This window comes from Rhinoderma darwinii, chromosome 1 (assembly GCF_050947455.1).
Source record: "Rhinoderma darwinii isolate aRhiDar2 chromosome 1, aRhiDar2.hap1, whole genome shotgun sequence".
In the NCBI taxonomy this organism is placed as follows: domain Eukaryota; kingdom Metazoa; phylum Chordata; class Amphibia; order Anura; family Rhinodermatidae; genus Rhinoderma; species Rhinoderma darwinii.
This window is the reverse complement of record NC_134687.1, coordinates 216,446,604-216,472,036: the sequence shown is the minus strand read 5'-3', so window position 1 is coordinate 216,472,036 and position 25,433 is coordinate 216,446,604. Positions and strand designations below refer to the sequence as shown.

Genomic DNA, 25,433 nt, shown 5'->3' with positions numbered 1-25,433 from the left:
ACAATCTATCACTTATCTATGACTGAAACTCTCTTTAAAACTAAGGTAAATAGTTGATAGAGCATCACACTTTCGATCTGAGGGTACCTGTTCAGGGGTAAGTCTTTTGAAAAACAACCTATCACTTATCCATGACTGAAACTCTCTTTGAAACTAAGAACTAGTCCATGCTTTTAAGATTTCCTGGATGTCAGAACAAAATTTAAACTTTATGCCTTAAAAAAGAAAAATGTATGATCTAACAATGTCTTGACTGTTTAAACTTTAGCACCGTAGCTGATTTTATCAAGTCAAAATAACTTTATACTTTTCTTGTCTAAGTAACCCTTGAAACCACATAACAAAGCACTCCAGGTCAGAATATATATGAGAAGGAGAGAAACGCCGATTTTCCCGCACACGTTTTGGTTTTGGAGAGCCTGGATAGCTCAGTCGGTAGAGCATCAGACTTTTAATCTGAGGGTCCAGCGTTCAAGTCCCTGTTCAGGCGTGTGTCTTTTAGAAATCAAGACGTTTCACTTATTTATGATTTGAACATTACGTAGATTTCATACTCTAAAAAAATTATTGGATTAATGATGTAACTTTATGTCTTAAGGATAGAATTAAGTATGATCTAATGATGTCTTGCCGCCTCAAACTTTAGCAGCAGAGAGAATTTCATTAAGACAAGATGAAATTACACTTTTCTCTTCTTCTGAAAGTAGACTTTAAAAGCATATACATTATAACAGCGCTATAGCTCAAAATATAAATGATGATAACACCATCGATTTTCTTGCATATTTTTGTGTTTTATAGAGCCTGGATAGTTTAGTGGGTAGAGTATCACATGAGTCTTTTGAAAAAACAATCTATCACTTATCTATGACTGAAACTCTCTTTGAAACTAAGGTAAATAGTTGATAGAGCATCACACTTTCGATCTGAGGGTACCTGTTCAGGTGTAAGTCTTTTGAAAAACAACCTATCACTTATCCATGACTGAAACTCTCTTTGAAACTAAGAACTAGTCCATGCTTTTAAGATTTCCTGGATGTCAGAACAAAATTTAAACTTTATGCCTTAAAAAAGAAAAATGTATGATCTAACAATGTCTTGACTGTTTAAACTTTAGCACCGTAGCTGATTTTATCAAGTCAAAATAACTTTATACTTTTCTTGTCTAAGTAACCCTTGAAACCACATAACAAAGCACTCCAGGTCAGAATATATATGAGAAGGAGAGAAACGCCGATTTTCCCGCACACGTTTTTGGTTTTGGAGAGCCTGGATAGCTCAGTCGGTAGAGCATCAGACTTTTAATCTGAAGGTCCAGGGTTCAAGTCCCTGTTCAGGCGTGTGTCTTTTAGAAATCAAGAAGTTTCACTTATTTATGATTTGAACATTACGTAGATTTCATACTCTAAAAAAATTATTGGATTAATGATGTAACTTTATGTCTTAAGGATAGAATTAAGTATGATTTAATGATGTCTTGCCGCCTCAAACTTTAGCAGCCTAGAGAATTTCATTAAGACAAGATGAAATTACACTTTTCTCTTCTTCTGAAAGTAGACTTTAAAAGCATATACATTATAACAGTGCTATAGCTCAAAATATAAATGATGATAACACCATCGATTTTCTTGCATATTTTTGTGTTTTATAGAGCCTGGATAGTTTAGTGGGTAGAGTATCACATGAGTCTTTTGAAAAAACAATCTATCACTTATCTATGACTGAAACTCTCTTTAAAACTAAGGTAAATAGTTGATAGAGCATCACACTTTCGATCTGAGGGTACCTGTTCAGGTGTAAGTCTTTTGAAAAACAACCTATCACTTATCCATGACTGAAACTCTCTTTGAAACTAAGAACTAGTCCATGCTTTTAAGATTTCCTGGATGTCAGAACAAAATTTAAACTTTATGCCTTAAAAAAGAAAAATGTATGATCTAACAATGTCTTGACTGTTTAAACTTTAGCACCGTAGCTGATTTTATCAAGTCAAAATAACTTTATACTTTTCTTGTCTAAGTAACCCTTGAAACCACATAACAAAGCACTCCAGGTCAGAATATATATGAGAAGGAGAGAAACGCCGATTTTCCCGCACACTTTTTGGTTTTGGAGAGCCTGGATAGCTCAGTCGGTAGAGCATCAGACTTTTAATCTGAGGGTCCAGGGTTCAAGTCCCTGTTCAGGCGTGTGTCTTTTAGAAATCAAGACGTTTCACTTATTTATGATTTGAACATTACGTAGATTTCATACTCTAAAAAAATTATTGGGTTAATGATGTAACTTTATGTCTTAAGGATAGAATTAAGTATGATCTAATGATGTCTTGCCGCCTCAAACTTTAGCAGCAGAGAGAATTTCATTAAGACAAGATGAAATTACACTTTTCTCTTCTTCTGAAAGTAGACTTTAAAAGCATATACATTATAACAGCGCTATAGCTCGAAATATAAATGATGATAACACCATCGATTTTCTTGCATATTTTTGTGTTTTATAGAGCCTGAATAGTTTAGTGGGTAGAGTATCACATGAGTCTTTTGAAAAAACAATCTATCACTTATCTATGACTGAAACTCTCTTTGAAACTAAGGTAAATAGTTGATAGAGCATCACACTTTCGATCTGAGGGTACCTGTTCAGGTGTAAGTCTTTTGAAAAACAACCTATCACTTATCCATGACTGAAACTCTCTTTGAAACTAAGAACTAGTCCATGCTTTTAAGATTTCCTGGATGTCAGAACAAAATTTAAACTTTATGCCTTAAAAAAGAAAAATGTATGATCTAACAATGTCTTGACTGTTTAAACTTTAGCACCGTAGCTGATTTTATCAAGTCAAAATAACTTTATACTTTTCTTGTCTAAGTAACCCTTGAAACCACATAACAAAGCACTCCAGGTCAGAATATATATGAGAAGGAGAGAAACGCCGATTTTCCCGCACACGTTTTGGTTTTGGAGAGCCTGGATAGCTCAGTCGGTAGAGCATCAGACTTTTAATCTGAGGGTCCAGGTTTCAAGTCCCTGTTCAGGCGTGTGTCTTTTAGAAATCAAGAAGTTTCACTTATTTATGATTTGAACATTACGTAGATTTCATACTCTAAAAAAATTATTGGATTAATGATGTAACTTTATGTCTTAAGGATAGAATTAAGTATGATTTAATGATGTCTTGCCGCCTCAAACTTTAGCAGCCTAGAGAATTTCATTAAGACAAGATGAAATTACACTTTTCTCTTCTTCTGAAAGTAGACTTTAAAAGCATATACATTATAACAGTGCTATAGCTCAAAATATAAATGATGATAACACCATCGATTTTCTTGCATATTTTTGTGTTTTATAGAGCCTGGATAGTTTAGTGGGTAGAGTATCACATGAGTCTTTTGAAAAAACAATCTATCACTTATCTATGACTGAAACTCTCTTTAAAACTAAGGTAAATAGTTGATAGAGCATCACACTTTCGATCTGAGGGTACCTGTTCAGGTGTAAGTCTTTTGAAAAACAACCTATCACTTATCCATGACTGAAACTCTCTTTGAAACTAAGAACTAGTCCATGCTTTTAAGATTTCCTGGATGTCAGAACAAAATTTAAACTTTATGCCTTAAAAAAGAAAAATGTATGATCTAACAATGTCTTGACTGTTTAAACTTTAGCACCGTAGCTGATTTTATCAAGTCAAAATAACTTTATACTTTTCTTGTCTAAGTAACCCTTGAAACCACATAACAAAGCACTCCAGGTCAGAATATATATGAGAAGGAGAGAAACGCCGATTTTCCCGCACACGTTTTGGTTTTGGAAAGCCTGGATAGCTCAGTCGGTAGAGCATCAGACTTTTAATCTGAGGGTCCAGGGTTCAAGTCCCTGTTCAGGCGCGTGTCTTTTAGAAATCAAGACGTTTCACTTATTTATGATTTGAACATTACGTAGATTTCATACTCTAAAAAAATTATTGGATTAATGATGTAACTTTATGTCTTAAGGATAGAATTAAGTATGATCTAATGATGTCTTGCCGCCTCAAACTTTAGCAGCCTAGAGAATTTCATTAAGACAAGATGAAATTACACTTTTCTCTTCTTCTGAAAGTAGACTTTAAAAGCATATACATTATAACAGTGCTATAGCTCAAAATATAAATGATGATAACACCATCGATTTTCTTGCATATTTTTGTGTTTTATAGAGCCTGGATAGTTTAGTGGGTAGAGTATCACATGAGTCTTTTGAAAAAACAATCTATCACTTATCTATGACTGAAACTCTCTTTGAAACTAAGGTAAATAGTTGATAGAGCATCACACTTTCGATCTGAGGGTACCTGTTCAGGTGTAAGTCTTTTGAAAAACAACCTATCACTTATCCATGACTGAAACTCTCTTTGAAACTAAGAACTAGTCCATGCTTTTAAGATTTCCTGGATGTCAGAACAAAATTTAAACTTTATGCCTTAAAAAAGAAAAATGTATGATCTAACAATGTCTTGACTGTTTAAACTTTAGCACCGTAGCTGATTTTATCAAGTCAAAATAACTTTATACTTTTCTTGTCTAAGTAACCCTTGAAACCACATAACAAAGCACTCCAGGTCAGAATATATATGAGAAGGAGAGAAACGCCGATTTTCCCGCACACGTTTTGGTTTTGGAGAGCCTGGATAGCTCAGTCGGTAGAGCATCAGACTTTTAATCTGAGGGTCCAGGTTTCAAGTCCCTGTTCAGGCGTGTGTCTTTTAGAAATCAAGAAGTTTCACTTATTTATGATTTGAACATTACGTAGATTTCATACTCTAAAAAAATTATTGGATTAATGATGTAACTTTATGTCTTAAGGATAGAATTAAGTATGATTTAATGATGTCTTGCCGCCTCAAACTTTAGCAGCCTAGAGAATTTCATTAAGACAAGATGAAATTACACTTTTCTCTTCTTCTGAAAGTAGACTTTAAAAGCATATACATTATAACAGTGCTATAGCTCAAAATATAAATGATGATAACACCATCGATTTTCTTGCATATTTTTGTGTTTTATAGAGCCTGGATAGTTTAGTGGGTAGAGTATCACATGAGTCTTTTGAAAAAACAATCTATCACTTATCTATGACTGAAACTCTCTTTAAAACTAAGGTAAATAGTTGATAGAGCATCACACTTTCGATCTGAGGGTACCTGTTCAGGTGTAAGTCTTTTGAAAAACAACCTATCACTTATCCATGACTGAAACTCTCTTTGAAACTAAGAACTAGTCCATGCTTTTAAGATTTCCTGGATGTCAGAACAAAATTTAAACTTTATGCCTTAAAAAAGAAAAATGTATGATCTAACAATGTCTTGACTGTTTAAACTTTAGCACCGTAGCTGATTTTATCAAGTCAAAATAACTTTATACTTTTCTTGTCTAAGTAACCCTTGAAACCACATAACAAAGCACTCCAGGTCAGAATATATATGAGAAGGAGAGAAACGCCGATTTTCCCGCACACGTTTTGGTTTTGGAGAGCCTGGATAGCTCAGTCGGTAGAGCATCAGACTTTTAATCTGAGGGTCCAGCGTTCAAGTCCCTGTTCAGGCGTGTGTCTTTTAGAAATCAAGACGTTTCACTTATTTATGATTTGAACATTACGTAGATTTCATACTCTAAAAAAATTATTGGATTAATGATGTAACTTTATGTCTTAAGGATAGAATTAAGTATGATCTAATGATGTCTTGCCGCCTCAAACTTTAGCAGCAGAGAGAATTTCATTAAGACAAGATGAAATTACACTTTTCTCTTCTTCTGAAAGTAGACTTTAAAAGCATATACATTATAACAGCGCTATAGCTCAAAATATAAATGATGATAACACCATCGATTTTCTTGCATATTTTTGTGTTTTATAGAGCCTGGATAGTTTAGTGGGTAGAGTATCACATGAGTCTTTTGAAAAAACAATCTATCACTTATCTATGACTGAAACTCTCTTTGAAACTAAGGTAAATAGTTGATAGAGCATCACACTTTCGATCTGAGGGTACCTGTTCAGGTGTAAGTCTTTTGAAAAACAACCTATCACTTATCCATGACTGAAACTCTCTTTGAAACTAAGAACTAGTCCATGCTTTTAAGATTTCCTGGATGTCAGAACAAAATTTAAACTTTATGCCTTAAAAAAGAAAAATGTATGATCTAACAATGTCTTGACTGTTTAAACTTTAGCACCGTAGCTGATTTTATCAAGTCAAAATAACTTTATACTTTTCTTGTCTAAGTAACCCTTGAAACCACATAACAAAGCACTCCAGGTCAGAATATATATGAGAAGGAGAGAAACGCCGATTTTCCCGCACACGTTTTTGGTTTTGGAGAGCCTGGATAGCTCAGTCGGTAGAGCATCAGACTTTTAATCTGAAGGTCCAGGGTTCAAGTCCCTGTTCAGGCGTGTGTCTTTTAGAAATCAAGAAGTTTCACTTATTTATGATTTGAACATTACGTAGATTTCATACTCTAAAAAAATTATTGGATTAATGATGTAACTTTATGTCTTAAGGATAGAATTAAGTATGATTTAATGATGTCTTGCCGCCTCAAACTTTAGCAGCCTAGAGAATTTCATTAAGACAAGATGAAATTACACTTTTCTCTTCTTCTGAAAGTAGACTTTAAAAGCATATACATTATAACAGTGCTATAGCTCAAAATATAAATGATGATAACACCATCGATTTTCTTGCATATTTTTGTGTTTTATAGAGCCTGGATAGTTTAGTGGGTAGAGTATCACATGAGTCTTTTGAAAAAACAATCTATCACTTATCTATGACTGAAACTCTCTTTAAAACTAAGGTAAATAGTTGATAGAGCATCACACTTTCGATCTGAGGGTACCTGTTCAGGTGTAAGTCTTTTGAAAAACAACCTATCACTTATCCATGACTGAAACTCTCTTTGAAACTAAGAACTAGTCCATGCTTTTAAGATTTCCTGGATGTCAGAACAAAATTTAAACTTTATGCCTTAAAAAAGAAAAATGTATGATCTAACAATGTCTTGACTGTTTAAACTTTAGCACCGTAGCTGATTTTATCAAGTCAAAATAACTTTATACTTTTCTTGTCTAAGTAACCCTTGAAACCACATAACAAAGCACTCCAGGTCAGAATATATATGAGAAGGAGAGAAACGCCGATTTTCCCGCACACTTTTTGGTTTTGGAGAGCCTGGATAGCTCAGTCGGTAGAGCATCAGACTTTTAATCTGAGGGTCCAGGGTTCAAGTCCCTGTTCAGGCGTGTGTCTTTTAGAAATCAAGACGTTTCACTTATTTATGATTTGAACATTACGTAGATTTCATACTCTAAAAAAATTATTGGGTTAATGATGTAACTTTATGTCTTAAGGATAGAATTAAGTATGATCTAATGATGTCTTGCCGCCTCAAACTTTAGCAGCAGAGAGAATTTCATTAAGACAAGATGAAATTACACTTTTCTCTTCTTCTGAAAGTAGACTTTAAAAGCATATACATTATAACAGCGCTATAGCTCGAAATATAAATGATGATAACACCATCGATTTTCTTGCATATTTTTGTGTTTTATAGAGCCTGAATAGTTTAGTGGGTAGAGTATCACATGAGTCTTTTGAAAAAACAATCTATCACTTATCTATGACTGAAACTCTCTTTGAAACTAAGGTAAATAGTTGATAGAGCATCACACTTTCGATCTGAGGGTACCTGTTCAGGTGTAAGTCTTTTGAAAAACAACCTATCACTTATCCATGACTGAAACTCTCTTTGAAACTAAGAACTAGTCCATGCTTTTAAGATTTCCTGGATGTCAGAACAAAATTTAAACTTTATGCCTTAAAAAAGAAAAATGTATGATCTAACAATGTCTTGACTGTTTAAACTTTAGCACCGTAGCTGATTTTATCAAGTCAAAATAACTTTATACTTTTCTTGTCTAAGTAACCCTTGAAACCACATAACAAAGCACTCCAGGTCAGAATATATATGAGAAGGAGAGAAACGCCGATTTTCCCGCACACGTTTTGGTTTTGGAGAGCCTGGATAGCTCAGTCGGTAGAGCATCAGACTTTTAATCTGAGGGTCCAGGTTTCAAGTCCCTGTTCAGGCGTGTGTCTTTTAGAAATCAAGAAGTTTCACTTATTTATGATTTGAACATTACGTAGATTTCATACTCTAAAAAAATTATTGGATTAATGATGTAACTTTATGTCTTAAGGATAGAATTAAGTATGATTTAATGATGTCTTGCCGCCTCAAACTTTAGCAGCCTAGAGAATTTCATTAAGACAAGATGAAATTACACTTTTCTCTTCTTCTGAAAGTAGACTTTAAAAGCATATACATTATAACAGTGCTATAGCTCAAAATATAAATGATGATAACACCATCGATTTTCTTGCATATTTTTGTGTTTTATAGAGCCTGGATAGTTTAGTGGGTAGAGTATCACATGAGTCTTTTGAAAAAACAATCTATCACTTATCTATGACTGAAACTCTCTTTAAAACTAAGGTAAATAGTTGATAGAGCATCACACTTTCGATCTGAGGGTACCTGTTCAGGTGTAAGTCTTTTGAAAAACAACCTATCACTTATCCATGACTGAAACTCTCTTTGAAACTAAGAACTAGTCCATGCTTTTAAGATTTCCTGGATGTCAGAACAAAATTTAAACTTTATGCCTTAAAAAAGAAAAATGTATGATCTAACAATGTCTTGACTGTTTAAACTTTAGCACCGTAGCTGATTTTATCAAGTCAAAATAACTTTATACTTTTCTTGTCTAAGTAACCCTTGAAACCACATAACAAAGCACTCCAGGTCAGAATATATATGAGAAGGAGAGAAACGCCGATTTTCCCGCACACGTTTTGGTTTTGGAGAGCCTGGATAGCTCAGTCGGTAGAGCATCAGACTTTTAATCTGAGGGTCCAGGGTTCAAGTCCCTGTTCAGGCGTGTGTCTTTTAGAAATCAAGAAGTTTCACTTATTTATGATTTGAACATTACGTAGATTTCATACTCTAAAAAAATTATTGGATTAATGATGTAACTTTATGTCTTAAGGATAGAATTAAGTATGATTTAATGATGTCTTGCCGCCTCAAACTTTAGCAGCCTAGAGAATTTCATTAAGACAAGATGAAATTACACTTTTCTCTTCTTCTGAAAGTAGACTTTAAAAGCATATACATTATAACAGTGCTATAGCTCAAAATATAAATGATGATAACACCATCGATTTTCTTGCATATTTTTGTGTTTTATAGAGCCTGGATAGTTTAGTGGGTAGAGTATCACATGAGTCTTTTGAAAAAACAATCTATCACTTATCTATGACTGAAACTCTCTTTAAAACTAAGGTAAATAGTTGATAGAGCATCACACTTTCGATCTGAGGGTACCTGTTCAGGTGTAAGTCTTTTGAAAAACAACCTATCACTTATCCATGACTGAAACTCTCTTTGAAACTAAGAACTAGTCCATGCTTTTAAGATTTCCTGGATGTCAGAACAAAATTTAAACTTTATGCCTTAAAAAAGAAAAATGTATGATCTAACAATGTCTTGACTATTTAAACTTTAGCACCGTAGCTGATTTTATCAAGTCAAAATAACTTTATACTTTTCTTGTCTAAGTAACCCTTGAAACCACATAACAAAGCACTCCAGGTCAGAATATATATGAGAAGGAGAGAAACGCCGATTTTCCCGCACACTTTTTGGTTTTGGAGAGCCTGGATAGCTCAGTCGGTAGAGCATCAGTCTTTTAATCTGAGGGTCCAGGGTTCAAGTCCCTGTTCAGGCGTGTGTCTTTTAGAAATCAAGACGTTTCACTTATTTATGATTTGAACATTACGTAGATTTCATACTCTAAAAAAATTATTGGGTTAATGATGTAACTTTATGTCTTAAGGATAGAATTAAGTATGATCTAATGATGTCTTGCCGCCTCAAACTTTAGCAGCAGAGAGAATTTCATTAAGACAAGATGAAATTACACTTTTCTCTTCTTCTGAAAGTAGACTTTAAAAGCATATACATTATAACAGCGCTATAGCTCGAAATATAAATGATGATAACACCATCGATTTTCTTGCATATTTTTGTGTTTTATAGAGCCTGGATAGTTTAGTGGGTAGAGTATCACATGAGTCTTTTGAAAAAACAATCTATCACTTATCTATGACTGAAACTCTCTTTGAAACTAAGGTAAATAGTTGATAGAGCATCACACTTTCGATCTGAGGGTACCTGTTCAGGTGTAAGTCTTTTGAAAAACAACCTATCACTTATCCATGACTGAAACTCTCTTTGAAACTAAGAACTAGTCCATGCTTTTAAGATTTCCTGGATGTCAGAACAAAATTTAAACTTTATGCCTTAAAAAAGAAAAATGTATGATCTAACAATGTCTTGACTGTTTAAACTTTAGCACCGTAGCTGATTTTATCAAGTCAAAATAACTTTATACTTTTCTTGTCTAAGTAACCCTTGAAACCACATAACAAAGCACTCCAGGTCAGAATATATATGAGAAGGAGAGAAACGCCGATTTTCCCGCACACGTTTTGGTTTTGGAGAGCCTGGATAGCTCAGTCGGTAGAGCATCAGACTTTTAATCTGAGGGTCCAGGTTTCAAGTCCCTGTTCAGGCGTGTGTCTTTTAGAAATCAAGAAGTTTCACTTATTTATGATTTGAACATTACGTAGATTTCATACTCTAAAAAAATTATTGGATTAATGATGTAACTTTATGTCTTAAGGATAGAATTAAGTATGATTTAATGATGTCTTGCCGCCTCAAACTTTAGCAGCCTAGAGAATTTCATTAAGACAAGATGAAATTACACTTTTCTCTTCTTCTGAAAGTAGACTTTAAAAGCATATACATTATAACAGTGCTATAGCTCAAAATATAAATGATGATAACACCATCGATTTTCTTGCATATTTTTGTGTTTTATAGAGCCTGGATAGTTTAGTGGGTAGAGTATCACATGAGTCTTTTGAAAAAACAATCTATCACTTATCTATGACTGAAACTCTCTTTAAAACTAAGGTAAATAGTTGATAGAGCATCACACTTTCGATCTGAGGGTACCTGTTCAGGTGTAAGTCTTTTGAAAAACAACCTATCACTTATCCATGACTGAAACTCTCTTTGAAACTAAGAACTAGTCCATGCTTTTAAGATTTCCTGGATGTCAGAACAAAATTTAAACTTTATGCCTTAAAAAAGAAAAATGTATGATCTAACAATGTCTTGACTGTTTAAACTTTAGCACCGTAGCTGATTTTATCAAGTCAAAATAACTTTATACTTTTCTTGTCTAAGTAACCCTTGAAACCACATAACAAAGCACTCCAGGTCAGAATATATATGAGAAGGAGAGAAACGCCGATTTTCCCGCACACGTTTTGGTTTTGGAGAGCCTGGATAGCTCAGTCGGTAGAGCATCAGACTTTTAATCTGAGGGTCCAGGGTTCAAGTCCCTTTTCAGGCATGTGTCTTTTAGAAATCAAGAAGTTTCACTTATTTATGATTTGAACATTACGTAGATTTCATACTCTAAAAAAATTATTGGATTAATGATGTAACTTTATGTCTTAAGGATAGAATTAAGTATGATTTAATGATGTCTTGCCGCCTCAAACTTTAGCAGCCTAGAGAATTTCATTAAGACAAGATGAAATTACACTTTTCTCTTCTTCTGAAAGTAGACTTTAAAAGCATATACATTATAACAGTGCTATAGCTCAAAATATAAATGATGATAACACCATCGATTTTCTTGCATATTTTTGTGTTTTATAGAGCCTGGATAGTTTAGTGGGTAGAGTATCACATGAGTCTTTTGAAAAAACAATCTATCACTTATCTATGACTGAAACTCTCTTTGAAACTAAGGTAAATAGTTGATAGAGCATCACACTTTCGATCTGAGGGTACCTGTTCAGGTGTAAGTCTTTTGAAAAACAACCTATCACTTATCCATGACTGAAACTCTCTTTGAAACTAAGAACTAGTCCATGCTTTTAAGATTTCCTGGATGTCAGAACAAAATTTAAACTTTATGCCTTAAAAAAGAAAAATGTATGATCTAACAATGTCTTGACTGTTTAAACTTTAGCACCGTAGCTGATTTTATCAAGTCAAAATAACTTTATACTTTTCTTGTCTAAGTAACCCTTGAAACCACATAACAAAGCACTCCAGGTCAGAATATATATGAGAAGGAGAGAAACGCCGATTTTCCCGCACACGTTTTGGTTTTGGAGAGCCTGGATAGCTCAGTCGGTAGAGCATCAGACTTTTAACCTGAGGGTCCAGCGTTCAAGTCCCTGTTCAGGCGTGTGTCTTTTAGAAATCAAGACGTTTCACTTATTTATGATTTGAACATTACGTAGATTTCATACTCTAAAAAAATTATTGGATTAATGATGTAACTTTATGTCTTAAGGATAGAATTAAGTATGATCTAATGATGTCTTGCCGCCTCAAACTTTAGCAGCAGAGAGAATTTCATTAAGACAAGATGAAATTACACTTTTCTCTTCTTCTGAAAGTAGACTTTAAAAGCATATACATTATAACAGCGCTATAGCTCAAAATATAAATGATGATAACACCATCGATTTTCTTGCATATTTTTGTGTTTTATAGAGCCTGGATAATTTAGTGGGTAGAGTATCACATGAGTCTTTTGAAAAAACAATCTATCACTTATCTATGACTGAAACTCTCTTTGAAACTAAGGTAAATAGTTGATAGAGCATCACACTTTCGATCTGAGGGTACCTGTTCAGGTGTAAGTCTTTTGAAAAACAACCTATCACTTATCCATGACTGAAACTCTCTTTGAAACTAAGAACTAGTCCATGCTTTTAAGATTTCCTGGATGTCAGAACAAAATTTAAACTTTATGCCTTAAAAAAGAAAAATGTATGATCTAACAATGTCTTGACTGTTTAAACTTTAGCACCGTAGCTGATTTTATCAAGTCAAAATAACTTTATACTTTTCTTGTCTAAGTAACCCTTGAAACCACATAACAAAGCACTCCAGGTCAGAATATATATGAGAAGGAGAGAAACGCCGATTTTCCCGCACACGTTTTGGTTTTGGAGAGCCTGGATAGCTCAGTCGGTAGAGCATCAGACTTTTAATCTGAGGGTCCAGGGTTCAAGTCCCTGTTCAGGCGTGTGTCTTTTAGAAATCAAGAAGTTTCACTTATTTATGATTTGAACATTACGTAGATTTCATACTCTAAAAAAATTATTGGATTAATGATGTAACTTTATGTCTTAAGGATAGAATTAAGTATGATCTAATGATGTCTTGCCGCCTCAAACTTTAGCAGCCTAGAGAATTTCATTAAGACAAGATGAAATTACACTTTTCTCTTCTTCTGAAAGTAGACTTTAAAAGCATATACATTATAACAGTGCTATAGCTCAAAATATAAATGATGATAACACCATCGATTTTCTTGCATATTTTTGTGTTTTATAGAGCCTGGATAGTTTAGTGCGTAGAGTATCACATGAGTCTTTTGAAAAAACAATCTATCACTTATCTATGACTGAAACTCTCTTTAAAACTAAGGTAAATAGTTGATAGAGCATCACACTTTCGATCTGAGGGTACCTGTTCAGGTGTAAGTCTTTTGAAAAACAACCTATCACTTATCCATGACTGAAACTCTCTTTGAAACTAAGAAGTAGTCCATGCTTTTAAGATTTCCTGGATGTCAGAACAAAATTTAAACTTTATGCCTTAAAAAAGAAAAATGTATGATCTAACAATGTCTTGACTGTTTAAACTTTAGCACCGTAGCTGATTTTATCAAGTCAAAATAACTTTATACTTTTCTTGTCTAAGTAACCCTTGAAACCACATAACAAAGCACTACAGGTCAGAATATATATGAGAAGGAGAGAAACGCCGATTTTCCCGCACACGTTTTGGTTTTGGAGAGCCTGGATAGCTCAGTCGGTAGAGCATCAGACTTTTAATCTGAGGGTCCAGGGTTCAAGTCCCTGTTCAGGCGTGTGTCTTTTAGAAATCAAGACGTTTCACTTATTTATGATTTGAACATTACGTAGATTTGATACTCTAAAAAAATTATTGGGTTAATGATGTAACTTTATGTCTTAAGGATAGAATTAAGTATGATCTAATGATGTCTTGCCGCCTCAAACTTTAGCAGCCTAGAGAATTTCATTAAGACAAGATGAAATTACACTTTTCTCTTCTTCTGAAAGTAGACTTTAAAAGCATATACATTATAACAGTGCTATAGCTCAAAATATAAATGATGATAACACCATCGATTTTCTTGCATATTTTTGTGTTTTATAGAGCCTGGATAGTTTAGTGGGTAGAGTATCACATGAGTCTTTTGAAAAAACAATCTATCACTTATCTATGACTGAAACTCTCTTTGAAACTAAGGTAAATAGTTGATAGAGCATCACACTTTCGATCTGAGGGTACCTGTTCAGGTGTAAGTCTTTTGAAAAACAACCTATCACTTATCCATGACTGAAACTCTCTTTGAAACTAAGAACTAGTCCATGCTTTTAAGATTTCCTGGATGTCAGAACAAAATTTAAACTTTATGCCTTAAAAAAGAAAAATGTATGATCTAACAATGTCTTGACTGTTTAAACTTTAGCACCGTAGCTGATTTTATCAAGTCAAAATAACTTTATACTTTTCTTGTCTAAGTAACCCTTGAAACCACATAACAAAGCACTCCAGGTCAGAATATATATGAGAAGGAGAGAAACGCCGATTTTCCCGCACACGTTTTGGTTTTGGAGAGCCTGGATAGCTCAGTCGGTAGAGCATCAGACTTTTAATCTGAGGGTCCAGCGTTCAAGTCCCTGTTCAGGCATGTGTCTTTTAGAAATCAAGACGTTTCACTTATTTATGATTTGAACATTACGTAGATTTCATACTCTAAAAAAATTATTGGGTTAATGATGTAACTTTATGTCTTAAGGATAGAATTAAGTATGATCTAATGATGTCTTGCCGCCTCAAACTTTAGCAGCCTAGAGAATTTCATTAAGACAAGATGAAATTACACTTTTCTCTTCTTCTGAAAGTAGACTTTAAAAGCATATACATTATAACAGTGCTATAGCTCAAAATATAAATGATGATAACACCATCGATTTTCTTGCATATTTTTGTGTTTTATAGAGCCTGGATAGTTTAGTGGGTAGAGTATCACATGAGTCTTTTGAAAAAACAATCTATCACTTATCTATGACTGAAACTCTCTTTGAAACTAAGGTAAATAGTTGATAGAGCATCACACTTTCGATCTGAGGGTACCAGTTCAGGTGTAAGTCTTTTGAAAAACAACCTATCACTTATCCATGACTGAAACTCTCTTTGAAACTAAGAACTAGTCCATGCTTTTAAGATTTCCTGGATGTCAGAACAAAATTTAAACTTTATGCCTTAAAAAAGAAAAATGTATGATCTAACAATGTCTTGACTGTTTAAACTTTAGCACCGTAGCTGATTTTATCAAGTCAAAATAACTTTATACTTTTCTTGTCTAAGTAACCCTTGAAACCACATAACAAAGCACTCCAGGTCAGAATATATATGAGAAGGAGAGAAACGCCGATTTTCCCGCAAACGTTTTGGTTTTGGAGAGCCTGGATAGCTCAGTCGGTAGAGCATCAGACTTTTAATCTGAGGGTCCAGCGTTCAAGTCCCTGTTCAGGCGTGTGTCTTTTAGAAATCAAGACGTTTCACTTATTTATGATTTGAACATTACGTAGATTTCATACTCTAAAAAAATTATTGGATTAATGATGTAACTTTATGTCTTAAGGATAGAATTAAGTATGATCTAATGATGTCTTGCCGCCTCAAACTTTAGCAGCAGAGAGAATTTCATTAAGACAAGATGAAATTACACTTTTCTCTTCTTCTGAAAGTAGACTTTAAAAGCATATACATTATAACAGCGCTATAGCTCAAAATATAAATGATGATAACACCATCGATTTTCTTGCATATTTTTGTGTTTTATAGAGCCTGGATAGTTTAGTGGGTAGAGTATCACATGAGTCTTTTGAAAAAACAATCTATCACTTATCTATGACTGAAACTCTCTTTGAAACTAAGGTAAATAGTTGATAGAGCATCACACTTTCGATCTGAGGGTACCTGTTCAGGTGTAAGTCTTTTGAAAAACAACCTATCACTTATCCATGACTGAAACTCTCTTTGAAACTAAGAACTAGTCCATGCTTTTAAGATTTCCTGGATGTCAGAACAAAATTTAAACTTTATGCCTTAAAAAAGAAAAATGTATGATCTAACAATGTCTTGACTGTTTAAACTTTAGCACCGTAGCTGATTTTATCAAGTCAAAATAACTTTATACTTTTCTTGTCTAAGTAACCCTTGAAACCACATAACAAAGCACTCCAGGTCAGAATATATATGAGAAGGAGAGAAACGCCGATTTTCCCGCACACGTTTTGGTTTTGGAGAGCCTGGATAGCTCAGTCGGTAGAGCATCAGACTTTTAATCTGAGGGTCCAGGGTTCAAGTCCCTGTTCAGGCGTGTGTCTTTTAGAAATCAAGAAGTTTCACTTATTTATGATTTGAACATTACGTAGATTTCATACTCTAAAAAAATTATTGGATTAATGATGTAACTTTATGTCTTAAGGATAGAATTAAGTATGATCTAATGATGTCTTGCCGCCTCAAACTTTAGCAGCCTAGAGAATTTCATTAAGACAAGATGAAATTACACTTTCTCTTCTTCTGAAAGTAGACTTTAAAAGCATATACATTATAACAGTGCTATAGCTCAAAATATAAATGATGATAACACCATCGATTTTCTTGCATATTTTTGTGTTTTATAGAGCCTGGATAGTTTAGTGGGTAGAGTATCACATGAGTCTTTTGAAAAAACAATCTATCACTTATCTATGACTGAAACTCTCTTTAAAACTAAGGTAAATAGTTGATAGAGCATCACACTTCCGATCTGAGGGTACCTGTTCAGGTGTAAGTCTTTTGAAAAACAACCTATCACTTATCCATGACTGAAACTCTCTTTGAAACTAAGAACTAGTCCATGCTTTTAAGATTTCCTGGATGTCAGAACAAAATTTAAACTTTATGCCTTAAAAAAGAAAAATGTATGATCTAACAATGTCTTGACTGTTTAAACTTTAGCACCGTAGCTGATTTTATCAAGTCAAAATAACTTTATACTTTTCTTGTCTAAGTAACCCTTGAAACCACATAACAAAGCACTCCAGGTCAGAATATATATGAGAAGGAGAGAAACGCCGATTTTCCCGCACACGTTTTGGTTTTGGAGAGCCTGGATAGCTCAGTCAGTAGAGCATCAGACTTTTAATCTGAGGGTCCAGGGTTCAAGTCCCTGTTCAGGCGTGTGTCTTTTAGAAATCAAGACGTTTCACTTATTTATGATTTGAACATTACGTAGATTTGATACTCTAAAAAAATTATTGGGTTAATGATGTAACTTTATGTCTTAAGGATAGAATTAAGTATGATCTAATGATGTCTTGCCGCCTCAAACTTTAGCAGCCTAGAGAATTTCATTAAGACAAGATGAAATTACACTTTTCTCTTCTTCTGAAAGTAGACTTTAAAAGCATATACATTATAACAGTGCTATAGCTCAAAATATAAATGATGATAACACCATCGATTTTCTTGCATATTTTTGTGTTTTATAGAGCCTGGATAGTTTAGTGGGTAGAGTATCACATGAGTCTTTTGAAAAAACAATCTATCACTTATCTATGACTGAAACTCTCTTTGAAACTAAGGTAAATAGTTGATAGAGCATCACACTTTCGATCTGAGGGTACCTGTTCAGGTGTAAGTCTTTTGAAAAACAACCTATCACTTATCCATGACTGAAACTCTCTTTGAAACTAAGAACTAGTCCATGCTTTTAAGATTTCCTGGATGTCAGAACAAAATTTAAACTTTATGCCTTAAAAAAGAAAAATGTATGATCTAACAATGTCTTGACTGTTTAAACTTTAGCACCGTAGCTGATTTTATCAAGTCAAAATAACTTTATACTTTTCTTGTCTAAGTAACCCTTGAAACCACATAACAAAGCACTCCAGGTCAGAATATATATGAGAAGGAGAGAAACGCCGATTTTCCCGCACACGTTTTGGTTTTGGAGAGCCTGGATAGCTCAGTCGGTAGAGCATCAGACTTTTAATCTGAGGGTCCAGCGTTCAAGTACCTGTTCAGGCGTGTATCTTTTAGAAATCAAGACGTTTCACTTATTTATGATTTGAACATTACGTAGATTTCATACTCTAAAAAAATTATTGGATTAATGATGTAACTTTATGTCTTAAGGATAGAATTAAGTATGATCTAATGATGTCTTGCCGCCTCAAACTTTAGCAGCAGAGAGAATTTCATTAAGACAAGATGAAATTACACTTTTCTCTTCTTCTGAAAGTAGACTTTAAAAGCATATACATTATAACAGCGCTATAGCTCAAAATATAAATGATGATAACACCATCGATTTTCTTGCATATTTTTGTGTTTTATAGAGCCTGGATAGTTTAGTGGGTAGAGTATCACATGATTCTTTTGAAAAAACAATCTATCACTTATCTATGACTGAAACTCTCTTTGAAACTAAGGTAAATAGTTGATAGAGCATCACACTTTCGATCTGAGGGTACCTGTTCAGGTGTAAGTCTTTTGAAAAACAACCTATCACTTATCCATGACTGAAACTCTCTTTGAAACTAAGAACTAGTCCATGCTTTTAAGATTTCCTGGATGTCAGAACAAAATTTAAACTTTATGCCTTAAAAAAGAAAAATGTATGATCTAACAATGTCTTGACTGTTTAAACTTTAGCACCGTAGCTGATTTTATCAAGTCAAAATAACTTTATACTTTTCTTGTCTAAGTAACCCTTGAAACCACATAACAAAGCACTCCAGGTCAGAATATATATGAGAAGGAGAGAAACGCCGATTTTCCCGCACACGTTTTGGTTTTGGAGAGCCTGGATAGCTCAGTCGGTAGAGCATCAGACTTTTAATCTGAGGGTCCAGGGTTCAAGTCCCTGTTCAGGCGTGTGTCTTTTAGAAATCAAGAAGTTTCACTTATTTATGATTTGAACATTACGTAGATTTCATACTCTAAAAAAATTATTGGATTAATGATGTAACTTTATGTCTTAAGGATAGAATTAAGTATGATCTAATGATGTCTTGCCGCCTCAAACTTTAGCAGCCTAGAGAATTTCATTAGGACAAGATGAAATTACACTTTTCTCTTCTTCTGAAAGTAGACTTTAAAAGCATATACATTATAACAGTGCTATAGCTCAAAATATAAATGATGATAACACCATCGATTTTCTTGCATATTTTTGTGTTTTATAGAGCCTGGATAGTTTAGTGGGTAGAGTATCACATGAGTCTTTTGAAAAAACAATCTATCACTTATCTATGACTGAAACTCTCTTTAAAACTAAGGTAAATAGTTGATAGAGCATCACACTTTCGATCTGAGGGTACCTGTTCAGGTGTAAGTCTTTTGAAAAACAACCTATCACTTATCCATGACTGAAACTCTCTTTGAAACTAAGAACTAGTCCATGCTTTTAAGATTTCCTGGATGTCAGAACAAAATTTAAACTTTATGCCTTAAAAAAGAAAAATGTATGATCTAACAATGTCTTGACTGTTTAAACTTTAGCACCGTAGCTGATTTTTTCAAGTCAAAATAACTTTATACTTTTCTTGTCTAAGTAACCCTTGAAACCACATAACAAAGCACTCCAGGTCAGAATATATATCAGAAGGAGAGAAACGCCGATTTTCCCGCACACGTTTTGGTTTTGGAGAGCCTGGATAGCTCAGTCGGTAGAGCATCAGACTTTTAATCTGAGGGTCCAGGGTTCAAGTCCCTGTTCAGGCACGTGTCTTTTAGAAATCAAGACGTTTCACTTATTTATGATTTGAACATTACGTAGATTTCATACTCTAAAAAAATTATTGGATTAATGATGTAACTTTATGTCTTAAGGATAGAATTAAGTATGATCTAATGATGTCTTGCCGCCTCAAACTTTAGCAGCCTAGAGAATTTCATTAAGACAAGATGAAATTACACTTTTCTCTTCTTCTGAAAGTAGACTTTAAAAGCATATACATTATAACAGTGCTATAGCTCAAAATATAAATGATGATAACACCATCGATTTTCTTGCATATTTTTGTGTTTTATAGAGCCTGGATAGTTTAGTGGGTAGAGTATCACATGAGTCTTTTGAAAAAACAATCTATCACTTATCTATGACTGAAACTCTCTTTGAAACTAAGGTAAATAGTTGATAGAGCATCACACTTTCGATCTGAGGGTACCTGTTCAGGTGTAAGTCTTTTGAAAAACAACCTATCACTTATCCATGACTGAAACTCTCTTTGAAACTAAGAACTAGTCCATGCTTTTAAGATTTCCTGGATGTCAGAACAAAATTTAAACTTTATGCCTTAAAAAAGAAAAATGTATGATCTAACAATGTCTTGACTAAACTTTAGCACCGTAGCTGATTTTATCAAGTCAAAATAACTTTATACTTTTCTTGTCTAAGTAACCCTTGAAACCACATAACAAAGCACTCCAGGTCAGAATATATATGAGAAGGAGAGAAACGCCGATTTTCCCGCACACGTTTTGGTTTTGGAGAGCCTGGATAGCTCAGTCGGTAGAGCATCAGACTTTTAAGCTGAGGGTCCAGGGTTCAAGTCCCTGTTCAGGCACGTGTCTTTTAGAAATCAAGACGTTTCACTTATTTATGATTTGAACATTACGTAGATTTCATACTCTAAAAAAATTATTGGATTAATGATGTAACTTTATGTCTTAAGGATAGAATTAAGTATGATCTAATGATGTCTTGCCGCCTCAAACTTTAGCAGCCTAGAGAATTTCATTAAGACAAGATGAAATTACACTTTTCTCTTCTTCTGAAAGTAGACTTTAAAAGCATATACATTATAACAGTGCTATAGCTCAAAATATAAATGATGATAACACCATCGATTTTCTTGCATATTTTTGTGCTTTATAGAGCCTGGATAGTTTAGTGGGTAGAGTATCACATGAGTCTTTTGAAAAAACAATCTATCACTTATCTATGACTGAAACTCTCTTTGAAACTAAGGTAAATAGTTGATAGAGCATCACACTTTCGATCTGAGGGTACCTGTTCAGGTGTAAGTCTTTTGAAAAACAACCTATCACTTATCCATGACTGAAACTCTCTTTGAAACTAAGAACTAGTCCATGCTTTTAAGATTTCCTGGATGTCAGAACAAAATTTAAACTTTATGCCTTAAAAAAGAAAAATGTATGATCTAACAATGTCTTGACTAAACTTTAGCACCGTAGCTGATTTTATCAAGTCAAAATAACTTTATACTTTTCTTGTCTAAGTAACCCTTGAAACCACATAACAAAGCACTCCAGGTCAGAATATATATGAGAAGGAGAGAAACGCCGATTTTCCCGCACACGTTTTGGTTTTGGAGAGCCTGGATAGCTCAGTCGGTAGAGCATCAGACTTTTAAGCTGAGGGTCCAGGGTTCAAGTCCCTGTTCAGGCGCATGTCTTTTAGAAATCAAGACGTTTCACTTATTTATGATTTGAACATTACGTAGATTTCATACTCTAAAAAAATTATTGGATTAATGATGTAACTTTATGTCTTAAGGATAGAATTAAGTATGATCTAATGATGTCTTGCCGCCTCAAACTTTAGCAGCCTAAAGAATTTCATTAAGACAAGATGAAATTACACTTTTCTCTTCTTCTGAAAGTAGACTTTAAAAGCATATACATTATAACAGTGCTATAGCTCAAAATATAAATGATGATAACACCATCGATTTTCTTGCATATTTTTGTGTTTTATAGAGCCTGGATAGTTTAGTGGGTAGAGCATCACATGAGTCTTTTGAAAAAACAATCTATCACTTATCTATGACTGAAACTCTCTTTGAAACTAAGGTAAATAGTTGATAGAGCATCACACTTTCGATCTGAGGGTACCTGTTCAGGTGTAAGTCTTTTGAAAAACAACCTATCACTTATCCATGACTGAAACTCTCTTTGAAACTAAGAACTAGTCCATGCTTTTAAGATTTCCTGGATGTCAGAACAAAATTTAAACTTTATGCCTTAAAAAAGAAAAATGTATGATCTAACAATGTCTTGACTGTTTAAACTTTAGCACCGTAGCTGATTTTATCAAGTCAAAATAACTTTATACTTTTCTTGTCTAAGTAACCCTTGAAACCACATAACAAAGCACTCCAGGTCAGAATATATATGAGAAGGAGAGAAATGCCGATTTTCCCGCACACGTTTTGGTTTTGGAGAGCCTGGATAGCTCAGTCGGTAGAGCATCAGACTTTTAATCTGAGGGTCCAGGGTTCAAGTCCCTGTTCAGGCGCATGTCTTTTAGAAATCAAGACGTTTCACTTATTTATGATTTGAACATTACGTAGATTTCATACCCTAAAAAAATTATTGGATTAATGATGTAACTTTATGTCTTAAGGATAGAATTAAGTATGATCTAATGATGTCTTGCCGCCTCAAACTTTAGCAGCCTAAAGAATTTCATTAAGACAAGATGAAATTACACTTTTCTCTTCTTCTGAAAGTAGACTTTAAAAGCATATACATTATAACAGTGCTATAGCTCAAAATATAAATGATGATAACACCATCGATTTTCTTGCATATTTTTGTGTTTTATAGAGCCTGGATAGTTTAGTGGGTAGAGTATCACATGAGTCTTTTGAAAAAACAATCTATCAATTATCTATGACTGAAACTCTCTTTGAAACTAAGGTAAATAGTTGATAGAGCATCACACTTTCGATCTGAGGGTACCTGTTCAGGTGTAAGTCTTTTGAAAAACAACCTATCACTTATCCATGACTGAAACTCTCTTTGAAACTAAGAACTAGTCCATGCTTTTAAGATTTCCTGGATGTCAGAACAAAATTTAAACTTTATGCCTTAAAAAAGAAAAATGTATGATCTAACAATGTCTTGACTGTTTAAACTTTAGCACCGTAGCTGATTTTATCAAGTCAAAATAACTTTATACTTTTCTTGTCTAAGTAACCCTTGAAACCACATAACAAAGCACTCCAGGTCAGAATATATATGAGAAGGAGAGAAACGCCGATTTTCCCGCACACGTTTTGGTTTTGGAGAGCCTGGATAGCTCAGTCGGTAGAGCATCAGACTTTTAATCTGAGGGTCCAGGGTTCAAGTCCCTGTTCAGGCGTGTGTCTTTTAGAAATCAAGACGTTTCACTTATTTATGATTTGAACATTACGTAGATTTCATACTCTAAAAAAATTATTATATTAATGATGTAACTTTATGTCTTAAGGATAGAATTAAGTATGATCTAATGATGTCTTGCCGCCTCAAACTTTAGCAGCCTAAAGAATTTCATTAAGACAAGATGAAATTACACTTTTCTCTTCTTCTGAAAGTAGACTTTAAAAGCATATACATTATAACAGTGCTATAGCTCAAAATATAAATGATGATAACACCATCGATTTTCTTGCATATTTTTGTGTTTTATAGAGCCTGGATAGTTTAGTGGGTAGAGTATCACATGAGTCTTTTGAAAAAACAATCTATCACTTATCTATGACTGAAACTCTCTTTGAAACTAAGGTAAATAGTTGATAGAGCATCACACTTTCGATCTGAGGGTACCTGTTCAGGTGTAAGTCTTTTGAAAAACAACCTATCACTTATCCATGACTGAAACTCTCTTTGAAACTAAGAACTAGTCCATGCTTTTAAGATTTCCTGGATGTCAGAACAAAATTTAAACTTTATGCCTTAAAAAAGAAAAATGTATGATCTAACAATGTCTTGACTGTTTAAACTTTAGCACCGTAGCTGATTTTATCAAGTCAAAATAACTTTATACTTTTCTTGTCTAAGTAAGCCTTGAAACCACATAACAAAGCACTCCAGGTCAGAATATATATGAGAAGGAGAGAAACGCCGATTTTCCCGCACACGTTTTGGTTTTGGAGAGCCTGGATAGCTCAGTCGGTAGAGCATCAGACTTTTAATCTGAGGGTCCAGGGTTCAAGTCCCTGTTCAGGCGCGTGTCTTTTAGAAATCAAGACGTTTCACTTATTTATGATTTGAACATTACGTAGATTTCATACTCTAAAAAAATTATTGGATTAATGATGTAACTTTATGTCTTAAGGATAGAATTAAGTATGATCTAATGATGTCTTGCCGCTTCAAACTTTAGCAGCCTAAAGAATTTCATTAAGACAAGATGAAATTACACTTTTCTCTTCTTCTGAAAGTAGACTTTAAAAGCATATACATTATAACAGTGCTATAGCTCAAAATATAAATGATGATAACACCATCGATTTTCTTGCATATTTTTGTGTTTTATAGAGCCTGGATAGTTTAGTGGGTAGAGTATCACATGAGTCTTTTGAAAAAACAATCTATCACTTATCTATGACTGAAACTCTCTTTGAAACTAAGGTAAATAGTTGATAGAGCATCACACTTTCGATCTGAGGGTACCTGTTCAGGTGTAAGTCTTTTGAAAAACAACCTATCACTTATCCATGACTGAAACTCTCTTTGAAACTAAGAACTAGTCCATGCTTTTAAGATTTCCTGGATGTCAGAACAAAATTTAAACTTTATGCCTTAAAAAAGAAAAATGTATGATCTAACAATGTCTTGACTGTTTAAACTTTAGCACCGTAGCTGATTTTATCAAGTCAAAATAACTTTATACTTTTCTTGTCTAAGTAACCCTTGAAACCACATAACAAAGCACTCCAGGTCAGAATATATATCAGAAGGAGAGAAACGCCGATTTTCCCGCACACGTTTTGGTTTTGGAGAGCCTGGATAGCTCAGTCGGTAGAGCATCAGACTTTTAATCTGAGGGTCCAGGGTTCAAGTCCCTGTTCAGGCACGTGTCTTTTAGAAATCAAGACGTTTCACTTATTTATGATTTGAACATTACGTAGATTTCATACTCTAAAAAAATTATTGGATTAATGATGTAACTTTATGTCTTAAGGATAGAATTAAGTATGATCTAATGATGTCTTGCCGCCTCAAACTTTAGCAGCCTAGAGAATTTCATTAAGACAAGATGAAATTACACTTTTCTCTTCTTCTGAAAGTAGACTTTAAAAGCATATACATTATAACAGTGCTATAGCTCAAAATATAAATGATGATAACACCATCGATTTTCTTGCATATTTTTGTGTTTTATAGAGCCTGGATAGTTTAGTG

The 25,433-nt window shown here is 33.9% G+C and overlaps 24 non-coding genes across 24 annotated transcripts; all 24 read left to right on the top strand.

The window, feature by feature from the left end:
- The first annotated feature begins 1,267 nt into the window (after positions 1–1,267).
- TRNAK-UUU (transfer RNA lysine (anticodon UUU)) lies at positions 1,268–1,340 on the top strand. The gene has a single exon. It is a non-coding gene; the product is annotated as a tRNA-Lys (tRNA).
- A 776-nt stretch (positions 1,341–2,116) lies between these two features.
- On the top strand, positions 2,117–2,189 carry TRNAK-UUU (transfer RNA lysine (anticodon UUU)). Its single transcript has one exon. It is a non-coding gene; the product is annotated as a tRNA-Lys (tRNA).
- Positions 2,190–2,965: 776 nt separating this feature from the next.
- Positions 2,966–3,038, top strand: TRNAK-UUU (transfer RNA lysine (anticodon UUU)). Its single transcript has one exon. It is a non-coding gene; the product is annotated as a tRNA-Lys (tRNA).
- A 776-nt stretch (positions 3,039–3,814) lies between these two features.
- On the top strand, positions 3,815–3,887 carry TRNAK-UUU (transfer RNA lysine (anticodon UUU)). The gene has a single exon. It is a non-coding gene; the product is annotated as a tRNA-Lys (tRNA).
- Positions 3,888–4,663: 776 nt separating this feature from the next.
- TRNAK-UUU (transfer RNA lysine (anticodon UUU)) lies at positions 4,664–4,736 on the top strand. The gene has a single exon. It is a non-coding gene; the product is annotated as a tRNA-Lys (tRNA).
- Positions 4,737–6,362: 1,626 nt separating this feature from the next.
- Positions 6,363–6,435, top strand: TRNAK-UUU (transfer RNA lysine (anticodon UUU)). Its single transcript has one exon. It is a non-coding gene; the product is annotated as a tRNA-Lys (tRNA).
- Positions 6,436–7,211: 776 nt separating this feature from the next.
- On the top strand, positions 7,212–7,284 carry TRNAK-UUU (transfer RNA lysine (anticodon UUU)). The gene has a single exon. It is a non-coding gene; the product is annotated as a tRNA-Lys (tRNA).
- A 776-nt stretch (positions 7,285–8,060) lies between these two features.
- On the top strand, positions 8,061–8,133 carry TRNAK-UUU (transfer RNA lysine (anticodon UUU)). The gene has a single exon. It is a non-coding gene; the product is annotated as a tRNA-Lys (tRNA).
- Positions 8,134–8,909: 776 nt separating this feature from the next.
- TRNAK-UUU (transfer RNA lysine (anticodon UUU)) lies at positions 8,910–8,982 on the top strand. The gene has a single exon. It is a non-coding gene; the product is annotated as a tRNA-Lys (tRNA).
- A 776-nt stretch (positions 8,983–9,758) lies between these two features.
- TRNAK-UUU (transfer RNA lysine (anticodon UUU)) lies at positions 9,759–9,831 on the top strand. The gene has a single exon. It is a non-coding gene; the product is annotated as a tRNA-Lys (tRNA).
- A 776-nt stretch (positions 9,832–10,607) lies between these two features.
- On the top strand, positions 10,608–10,680 carry TRNAK-UUU (transfer RNA lysine (anticodon UUU)). Its single transcript has one exon. It is a non-coding gene; the product is annotated as a tRNA-Lys (tRNA).
- A 776-nt stretch (positions 10,681–11,456) lies between these two features.
- TRNAK-UUU (transfer RNA lysine (anticodon UUU)) lies at positions 11,457–11,529 on the top strand. Its single transcript has one exon. It is a non-coding gene; the product is annotated as a tRNA-Lys (tRNA).
- Positions 11,530–13,154: 1,625 nt separating this feature from the next.
- TRNAK-UUU (transfer RNA lysine (anticodon UUU)) lies at positions 13,155–13,227 on the top strand. The gene has a single exon. It is a non-coding gene; the product is annotated as a tRNA-Lys (tRNA).
- Positions 13,228–14,003: 776 nt separating this feature from the next.
- On the top strand, positions 14,004–14,076 carry TRNAK-UUU (transfer RNA lysine (anticodon UUU)). The gene has a single exon. It is a non-coding gene; the product is annotated as a tRNA-Lys (tRNA).
- A 776-nt stretch (positions 14,077–14,852) lies between these two features.
- Positions 14,853–14,925, top strand: TRNAK-UUU (transfer RNA lysine (anticodon UUU)). The gene has a single exon. It is a non-coding gene; the product is annotated as a tRNA-Lys (tRNA).
- A 1,625-nt stretch (positions 14,926–16,550) lies between these two features.
- On the top strand, positions 16,551–16,623 carry TRNAK-UUU (transfer RNA lysine (anticodon UUU)). The gene has a single exon. It is a non-coding gene; the product is annotated as a tRNA-Lys (tRNA).
- A 775-nt stretch (positions 16,624–17,398) lies between these two features.
- TRNAK-UUU (transfer RNA lysine (anticodon UUU)) lies at positions 17,399–17,471 on the top strand. Its single transcript has one exon. It is a non-coding gene; the product is annotated as a tRNA-Lys (tRNA).
- Positions 17,472–19,096: 1,625 nt separating this feature from the next.
- TRNAK-UUU (transfer RNA lysine (anticodon UUU)) lies at positions 19,097–19,169 on the top strand. The gene has a single exon. It is a non-coding gene; the product is annotated as a tRNA-Lys (tRNA).
- Positions 19,170–19,945: 776 nt separating this feature from the next.
- Positions 19,946–20,018, top strand: TRNAK-UUU (transfer RNA lysine (anticodon UUU)). Its single transcript has one exon. It is a non-coding gene; the product is annotated as a tRNA-Lys (tRNA).
- A 772-nt stretch (positions 20,019–20,790) lies between these two features.
- On the top strand, positions 20,791–20,863 carry TRNAK-UUU (transfer RNA lysine (anticodon UUU)). The gene has a single exon. It is a non-coding gene; the product is annotated as a tRNA-Lys (tRNA).
- A 1,621-nt stretch (positions 20,864–22,484) lies between these two features.
- On the top strand, positions 22,485–22,557 carry TRNAK-UUU (transfer RNA lysine (anticodon UUU)). Its single transcript has one exon. It is a non-coding gene; the product is annotated as a tRNA-Lys (tRNA).
- A 776-nt stretch (positions 22,558–23,333) lies between these two features.
- TRNAK-UUU (transfer RNA lysine (anticodon UUU)) lies at positions 23,334–23,406 on the top strand. The gene has a single exon. It is a non-coding gene; the product is annotated as a tRNA-Lys (tRNA).
- A 776-nt stretch (positions 23,407–24,182) lies between these two features.
- On the top strand, positions 24,183–24,255 carry TRNAK-UUU (transfer RNA lysine (anticodon UUU)). Its single transcript has one exon. It is a non-coding gene; the product is annotated as a tRNA-Lys (tRNA).
- Positions 24,256–25,031: 776 nt separating this feature from the next.
- Positions 25,032–25,104, top strand: TRNAK-UUU (transfer RNA lysine (anticodon UUU)). Its single transcript has one exon. It is a non-coding gene; the product is annotated as a tRNA-Lys (tRNA).
- Positions 25,105–25,433: the final 329 nt, after the last annotated feature.